The following is a 9674-nucleotide window of genomic DNA, read 5'->3' on the forward strand; positions in this document are numbered from 1 at the left end:
GAGGTGTGCTTTGGGTCATTGTCCTGTTGTAGGATGAAATTGACTCCAATCAAGCTCTGTCCACAGGGTATGGCATGGCGTTGCAAAATGGAGTGATAGCCTTCCTTATTCAAAATCCCATTTACCCTGTACAAATTTCCCACTTTACCAGCACATTACCTCCACCATGCTTGACAGATGGCGTTAGGCACTCTTCCAGCATCTTTTCAGTTGTTCTACATCTCACAAATGTTCTTCTATGTGATCCAAACACCTCAAACTTTGATTCGTCTGTCCATAAAACTTTTTTCCACATCTTCCTCTGTCCAATGTCTGTGTTCTTTTGCCCTTATTAATCTTTTCCTTTTATCAGCCAGTCTCAGATATTGCTTTTTCTTTGCTACTTTTGCCCTGAAGGCCAGCATCCCGGAGTCGCCTCTTCACTGTAGACGTTGACACTGGATTTTTGCGTGTACTATTTAATGGAGCTATGAGGCGTCGATTTCTCAAACTAGATACTCTAATGTACTTGTCTTGTTTCTCTGTTGTGCCGCAGGGCCTCCCATTTCTCTTTCTACTCTGGTTAGAGCCTGTTTGTGCTCTCCTCTGAAGGGAGTAGGACACACCATTGTAGGAAATCTTCAGTTTCTTGGCAATTTCTCTCATGGAATAGCCTTCATTTCTAAGAACAAGAATAGACTGTCGAGTTTCACATGAAAGTTCTCTTTTTCTGGCCATTTTGAGAGTTTCATAAAACAAACAAATGTAATGCTCCAGATTCTCAGCTAGCTCAAAGGAAGGTCAATTTTATAGCTTCTTAAATCAGCCAAACCATTTTCATCTGGGCTAACATACTTGTGCAAGGGTTTTCTAAACATCCATTAGCCTTCTTACACAGTTAGCAAACACAATGTAGCATTAAAACACTGGAGTGGTGGTTGTTGGAAATGGGCCTCTATACACCTATGTAGATATTGCAATAAAAACAAGATGTTTGCATCTAGAATAGTCATTTACCACATTAACAATGTATAGAGTGTATTTATGATTCATTTAATGTTAGCTTCATTGAAAAAAATGTGCTTTTCTTTAAAAAATAATGAAATTTCTAAATGACCCCAAACTTTTGAACGGTAGTATAAGTAAAATATTTAATAACATTTCCCACATGTCTACTTTAAGTCAGCACAATTTTGGAACCCAAATTTTTTTTTTTTGTTAGAAAGTTATAAGGATTAAGGCTATGTGCCCACGTAGCGAATTTCAAGCGGATATGCTGTGGAATTTCCGCAGCCTAAACGCTTGTTAAACGCTATGTTATCCGCCCCCCATGGTCCCCAAGGGGATTCCGCAGGTTCAATGCCCATGCTGCGGATTTTTCCACAGCGTTTTTGATGCGGGGAAAAATCGCAGCATGTTCATTAATTTTGCATTTCCGCAAGCGGAATTGCCTTTGCAGTGCAATAAAAAACACAAGGCAATTCTGCATGTGGAAATTGCGCGATAAACGCACGATAAACTCTTGCGGAATTCCGCATGCGTTTATCCGGGAGAGGACATGCAGAAATGAAGCAGAACATTTCTGCTTCATTTCCGCATCGTGGGCACATAGCCTTAAAGTTGACCAGCGATTTCTCATTTTTTTCAATAAAATTTATGAAATAATTTTTTTTAGGGACCGCATCACATTTGAAGTGACTTTAAGGGGTCTATATGACAGAAAATACCCAAAAGTGACACCATTCTAAAAACTGCACCCCTTAAGGTGCTCAAAACCACATTCAAGAAGTTTATTAACCCTTCAGCTGCTTCACAGGAATTTTTGGAATGTGGAAGAAAACAAACATTTTAACTTTTTTTTTCACAAAAATGTTACTTTAGACCCAATTTTTTTTTTATTCTCGCAAGGGTAACAGGAGAAAATGGACCACAAAATGTGTTGTGCAATTTCTCCTAAACACGCCAATACCCCATATGTGGTGGAAAACCACTGTTTGGGTGCACGGCAGGGTTCAGAAGGGAAGTAGCGCCATTTGACTTTTTGAATGTAAAATTTGCTTGAATAATTAGCGGGTGCCATGTTTGGGGAGCCCCTGATGTGCCTAAACAGTGGAAACCCCCAAAAAGTGACCCCATTTTGGAACTTATCTAGATGTGTGGTGAGCACCTTGAACCCCCAGGTACTTCACAAAAATTTAGAACATAGAGCCGTGAAAAGAAAAAAAAAATCAAACTTTTTCCACAAAAATTATCTTTTAGCCCCAAATTTTTAATTTTCACAAGGGTAAGAGGAAAAAGTGGACCTTAAAAATTGTTGTGCAATTTCTCCTGAGTACGCCAATACCCCATATGTGGGGAAAAAACAGTGTGGCTTTTTGAACGCAAAATTGGCTGGAATTGAGAGCGGACGCCATGTCGCATTTGGAGAGCCCCTGAAGTGCCTAAACAGTGGAACCCCCCCCCAAAAGTGACCTTATTTTGGAAACTAGACCCCTCAAGGATTTTATCAAGAGATATAGTGAATATTTTGAACCCAGATGTACGACACAGAATTTGATAACATTAGGTCATCATATTTCTGAATATGTTGTCATCTGTTTTGAGCGCAAGTGCTCGCTATTTGAGTTTGCATTGGGTATGCACCAAGTATTGCGGGTGCTCAAGTGACATGCTCAAGTCCCCGCCCCGCATGTTTCACAGTTGTTAGACACCCAAAAAAAACATGCGGGGATTTCCCGTGCATGGCAGGCAATCCCCGCATGTTTTTTTAGCTGTATAACAGCCGCAAAACATATGGGACGGAGACTTGAGCATGTCATTCGAGCACCCGCGATAGTCAGTGCATACCCGAGCACCCGATGCAAACTCAAGTAGCGAGCACTTGCGCTCAACACTAGTTTCCATTTCGTCATCTTTTTTTTTTTTTTTTTTTCTTTACTTTTGAAAAAAACATAACGTAACGTTAATCCTAACCCAACTCTAACCCTAAGGCCACGGCCCCACTATCAGTATTTGGTCAGTATTTTTTCTCAGGAGTGGGAGTCAAAACAGGTGAGGAGCAATCAGAGAAAAGGTATAATAAAAACAAGTGCACCAATTGCGCATTTATCACCCACTCCTGGTTTTGGCTCCCACGCCTGAGAAAAAATACTGACCAAATACTGATAGTGAGGCCGTGGCCTAACACAACTCTAACACTAACACAACTCTAACCCTAGCCGTCACTCTAATCCTAGAGTTTATTTTTTACGCCATTCCTCGTGCGGTATAAGTGTTTAGACGATTTTATTCTTCGGGTCGGTGCGATTACAGCGATACCAGATTCATATCGGGTTTTTTATGTTGCGCAGCTGTCACACACTAAAAGACACTTTTATTTTTGCAAAGATTAGTTTTTGCATCACCATATTTTAATAGCTATAATTATTTTTCCATATTTCCGCCGGCAGAGTCATGTACGGGCTTGTTTTTTTGCGGGCCAAGTTGACGTTTTTATTCGTACCATTTTCGGGCACGTGACAATTTTTGATCGCTTTCTATTCTGATTTTTGGGAGGCAGAATAAACAAAAAAAACAATTCAGGATTTTTTTTTTTTTTTATGCCATTCCGCGTGTGGTAAAATTGATAAGGCAGCTTTATTCTTCGGGTCAGTACGTTTACAGCGATAATACATTTATACACTGCTCAAAAAAATAAAGGGAACACTCAAATAACACATCCTAGATCTGAATGAATGAAATATTCTCATTGAATACTTTGTTCTGTACAAAGTTGAATGTGCTGACGACACAATCACACAAAAGTCATCAATGGAAATCAAATTTATTAACCAATGGAGGCCTGGATTTGGAGTCACACCCAAAATTAAAGTGCAAAAACACACTACAGGCTGATCCAACTTTGATGTAATGTCCTTAAAGCAAGTCAAAATGAGGCTCAGTATTGTGTGTGGCCTCCACGTGCCTCTATGACCTCCCTACAACGCCTGGGCATTCTCCTGATGAGGTTGCGGATGGTCTCCTGTGGGATCTCCTCCCAGACCTGGACTAAAGCATCCGCCGACTCCTGGACAGTCTGTGGTGCGACATGACGTTGGTGGATGGCAGTGGGTCAGTAATGGTGTGGGGTGGCATTTCTTTGGAGGGCTGCACAGCCCTGCATGTGCTCGCCAGAGGTAGCCTGACTGCCATTCGTTACTGAGATGAGATCCTCAGACCCCTTGTGAGACCATAGGCTGGTGCGGTTGGCCCTGGGTTCCGCCTAATGCAGGACAATGCCAGACCTCATGTGGCTGGAGTGTGTCAGCAGTTCCTGCAAGATGAAGGCATTGAATCTATGGACTGGCCCGCCCATTCGCCAGACCTGAATCTGGGACATCATGTCTCGCTCCATCCACCAACGTCACGTTGCACCACAGACTGTCCAGGAGTTGGCGGATGCTTTAGTCCAGGTCTGGGAGGAGATCCCACAGGAGACCATCCGCAACCTCATCAGGAGCATGCCCAGGCGTTGTAGAGAGGTCACACAAGCACGTGGAGGCCACACACAATACTGAGCCTCATTTGGACAACACGGACTTTCAACTCCCTCCAAAGGTTTTCTATCGGGTTTAGATCTGGAGACTGGCTAGGCCACTCCAGGACCTTGAAATGCTTCTTACGAGCAGTGTGTTTATGTAGGTATGTATTTTTTATTGTTTGGGTGCTTTTTACACAATAAAAAATATTTTATAGAAAAAAGAATTTTATTTGCATTGCTTTATTCTAAGAGCTATAACTTTTTTATTTTTTTTTTGCGGGACAAGATGATGTTTTCAGTGGTACCACTTTTATTTACATTAGTCTTTTTGATCGCTTTTTATTCCATTTTTTGTTCGACGGTATGATGATAAAGCACCGTTTTTTGGTTTTGTTTTTTTTTTTTTTTTTTTTTTTTTTTTTTACGGTGTTCACGAAAGGGGTTAACTAGTGGGACAGTTTTATAGGTCAGGTCGCTCCGAATGCGGCGATACCAAATCTGTGTATTTCTATTGTTTTTTTATTTTTCATAATTTTATTTATGGCTACAATATATTAATTTTTTTATATATTTTTACAATTTTTTTTTTTCACTTTCTGACACTTATTTTACTTTGTCCCACTATAAGACTTTCATTTTTTGCAGGTTGATCGCTTGTATAGCATAGGGATGCAGTAGCATCCCTATGCTATGCAGGCTGTCAGCTCTGCACTGAGACAAGTTAGATAGATCATGCACTGCACATGATCTAACTGACTTGCTGGTGATCCGGAAGTCGTCGGGTCACTATGGCAACGTTCGGGACCCCGTGCTAACATCGCGGGGTCTCCGATCCAAGGTAAGAGGGGCAGTCTTACCTCTGTCTGCTCATGAAATGCTGTGATTGACTTCGATCGCAGCATTTCGGGGGTTATTGTGCCAGGAGCGGTGCAGGACTGCTCCTGACACAGAGTGCCGGACCGCTCCTTACACAGAGTGCCGGGTGTGTCAGCTGTCAGAATCAGCTGACACCCGGTGGAGATCGTGCCCACACAGCCTCTGTGCTGGTACAGTTGCCGAGGCGTAATAATATATACCTGGTCATTAAGGCCCAGGGCACAGGTACGTATTATTACACCTCACATCAAAAAGGGGTTAACATTCTGGTCAGACAGAAGCCCACTGCCAGCTGCTATAGTTCTATGTATAAGTTTTGGATGCACGGTCCATGTCTTTTTCTACAACTACAGTGGGGAAAAAAAGTATTTAGTCAGCCACCAATTGTGCAAGTTCTCCCACTTAAAAAGATGAGAGAGGCCTGTAATTGACATCATAGGTAGACCTCAACTATGAGATACAAAATGAGAAAACAAATCCTGAAAATCATTGTCTGATTTGGAAAGAAATTTTTTTCAAATTTTGGTGGAAAATAAGTATTTGGTCAATAACAAAAGTTCATCTCAATACTTTGTTATACATGTACAGTTATATGAAAAAGTTTGGGCACCCCTATTAATCTTAAGCTTAATGTTTTATAAAAATTGGTGTTTTTGCAACAGCTATTTCAGTTTGATATGTGTAATAACTGTTGGACACAGTAATGTTTCTGCCTTGAAATGAGGTTTATTGTACTAACAGAAAATGTGCAATCTGCATTCAAACAAAATTTGACAGGTGCATAAGTATGGGCACCCTTATAATTTTCTTGTTTTAAATACTCCTACCTACTTTTTACTGACTTACTAAAGCACTTTTTTTGGTTTTGTAACCTCATTGAGCTTTGAACTTCATAGCCAGGTGTATGAAATCATGAGAAAAGCTACTTAAAGTGGCCACTTGCAAGTTGTTCTCCTGTTTGAATCTCCTCTGAAGAGTGGCATCATGGGCTCCTCAAAACAACTGTCAAATGATCTGAAAACAAAGATTATTCAACATAGTTGTTCAGGGGAAGGATACAAAAAGCTGTCTCAGAGATTTAACCTGCCAGTTTCCACTGTGAGGAACATAGTAAGGAAATGGAAGAACACAGGGACAGTTCTTGTTAGGGCCAGAAGTGGCAGGCCAAGAAAAACATCAGAAAGGCAGAGAAGAAGAATGGTGAGATCAGTCAAGGACAATCCTCAGACCACCTCCAGAGAGCTGCAGCATCAACTTGCTGCAGATGGTGTCACTGTGCATCGGTCAACTATACAACGCACTTTGCACAAGGAGAAGCTGTATGGGAGAGTGATGCGAAAGAAGCTGTTTCTGCAAGCACGCCACAAACAGAGTCGGCTGAGGTATGCAAAAGCACATTTGGAGAAGCCAATTTATTTTTGGAAGAAGGTCCTGTGGACTGATGAAACCAAGATTGAGTTGTTTGGTCATACAAAAAGGGGTTATGCATGGCGGCAAAAAAACACAGCATTCCAAGAAAAACACTTGCTACCCACAGTAAAATTTGGTGGAGGTTCCATCATGCTTTGGGGCTGTGTGGCCAATACCGGCACCGGGAATCTTGTTAAAGTTGAGGGACGCATGGATTCCACTCAGTATCAGCAGATTCTTGACAATAATGTTCAAGAATCAGTGATAAAGTTGAAGTTACGCAGGGGATGGATCTTTCAGCAAGACAATGATCCAAAACACCGCTCCAAATCTACTCAGGCATTCATGCAGAGGAACAATTACAATGTTCTGGAATGGCCATCCCAGTCCCCAGACCTGAATATCATTGAACATCTGTGGGATCATTTGAAGAGGGCTGTCCATGCTTGGCGACCATCAAACTTAACTGAACTGGAATTGTTTTGTAAAGAGGAATGGTCAAAAATACCTTCATCCAGGATCCAGGAACTCATTAAAAGCTACAGGAAGCGACTAGAGGCTGTTATTTTTGCAAAAGGAGGATCTACTAAATATTAATGTCACTTTTCTGGTGAGGTGCCCATACTTATGCACCTGTCAAATTTTGTTTGAATGCAGATTGCACATTTTCTGTTAGCACAATAAACCTCATTTCAAGGCAGAAACATTACTGTGTCCAACAGTTATTACATATATCAAACTGAAATAGCTGTTGCAAAAACACCAATTTTTATAAAACATTAAGCTTAAGATTAATAATGGTGCCCAAACTTTTTCATATAACTGTATATCCTTTGTTGGCAATGGCAGAGGTCAAACGTTTTCTGTAATTCTTCACACACTGTTGCTGGTATGTTGGCTCATTCCTCCATTCAGTTCTCCTCTAAAGCAGTGATGTTTTGGGGCTGTCGCTGGGCAACATGGACTTTCAACTCCCTCCAAAGGTTTTCTATAGGATTTAGATATGAAGACTGGCTAGGCCACTCTAGGACCTTGAAATGCTTCTTACGAAGCCACTCCTTCGTTGCCCTGGCGGTTTGCTTGGGATCATTGTCATGCTGAAAAACCCAGCCTCGTTTCATCTTCAATGCCATTGCTGATGGAAGGAGGTTTGCACTCAAAATCTCACAACACATGGCCCCATTCATTCTTTCATGTACACGGATCAGTCGGATGGGAAGGAGTGTTACTTGGTTTTTAGAACACAGATTCTGTTTGAATAGATTGTGGGCTCCATTATCTGAGCCCCTGAGGTGCCAGATCAGCAGAAATCCCCCAGGTGACCCCATATTGGAAACTCCACTGCCTAAGGAATTCATCTAGGGGTGTAGTGAGTATTTTGAACCCATAGGTGCCTCACAGAATTTTATAACATTGAGACATGGAAATATTACATTTTAGAGGTAAAAATGTAATTATTGTATTTGCTGCAAATTTTTCAGGTACACAAGGGTTAATAGATGAAACCGGACCCTGCCATTTATTGCACAATTTCTCTCGAATACGGTGATGCCCCATATGTCATCAGAAATTACTGTTAGGCCACACGTCGGGGCTGAGCACGAAGGAGCACTATTTAGCTTTTGGAGCACATATTTTGCTAGAATAGTTTACAGCAGACATTTGCAGAGCCCCAAAGATGCCAGAACAGCTGAAAAACCCCCAAAAGTGACCCCATTGTAGAAATTGCACCGCTCAATGAATTAATCTACGGCTGCAGTGACTATTTTGTAACATTCACGCCAGGCTTTTTTTCTGGAGAATTGCTAATATGCCAGTTTAGTGCCTATACATTGTGCCCCCATACATTGTGCCCAGCTTGTGCTTCTGGTGATACGCACCCTGTAAATTAAGTGCTTTCTCCCCACTACAATAATGCCAAACATGTGGCCGCTTTCTGCGGTTTAGGCACAGTGGGGCTCAGAAGGAGGGGGGCATTTGGTTTTGGGAGCACAGAATTCACTGGATTTTATTTGAGGGAGTTGGAGCTGTCGCTTTTCTAGAGTCCTTGTTCTACCAGTAACGTGGGACCCCCTATAGTTCCAGTGACAGATGACGGACCTGAGTGGGGGCTGGTTTTGTGCGGGATAAATTAGGGTTTTTATTGGTAACATTTTGGGGTACATAATATTTTCCGATCACTTCCAGAATAAGACTGGGATCACATTCTTGTGTTCTACGATGAGCATTTACGCTGGGGTTTCCGTGTAAATATCACAAAAATGCGATTCAGACGAAACCCTCGATGGAACTACCCGCCATAATCAGGCAGATAGAGACACTTCGTACTCCTTTTGGCGTCTGTTCCAGTGGTATCCATCTTTTTAGGTGTGCACAGATCTGTGATCACCCACACTTGTGCGCTAAAAAGACACCTAAAATGATGGGACACCGCCAAAACACAGACCAGTCCTAAGTGATTACATCTGCCTCATAAGTGAGTGGTTCAGTCCGGAGTTTTGTCTAAATCACTGTTTTGGAGAATTTGCACTGAAACCCCAGCATAAGCGCTCATTGGAGAGCACAGGATAAATGTGAGCCGAACCTTGTTCTGATTTTGGGAGGTAGAATGAACGAATAGACAACAGTACAAGAATAGTGCGGTATAAGTGATAAGACGGATTTATCCTTCGGGTCAGTGCGATTACAGCGATACTAGATCTAGATTCTTTTGCTGCTGTCACACAGTAAAAATGCTTTTTTGTAAAAAGTAGTTTTTTTTGTCACCATATTCTGAGAGCTCTAACTTTTTTATTTTTTGGCGAACAGAGCTGTATGGGGGCTTATTTTTTGCGGGACAAGTTGGAGATTATTTTGGTACCATTTTGGGGTACATAATATTTTTTGATCA

This window comes from Phyllobates terribilis, unplaced genomic scaffold, assembly GCF_046119375.1.
Source record: "Phyllobates terribilis strain yellow unplaced genomic scaffold, ASM4611937v1 Scaffold_11__3_contigs__length_659146591, whole genome shotgun sequence".
NCBI classification, from domain to species: domain Eukaryota; kingdom Metazoa; phylum Chordata; class Amphibia; order Anura; family Dendrobatidae; genus Phyllobates; species Phyllobates terribilis.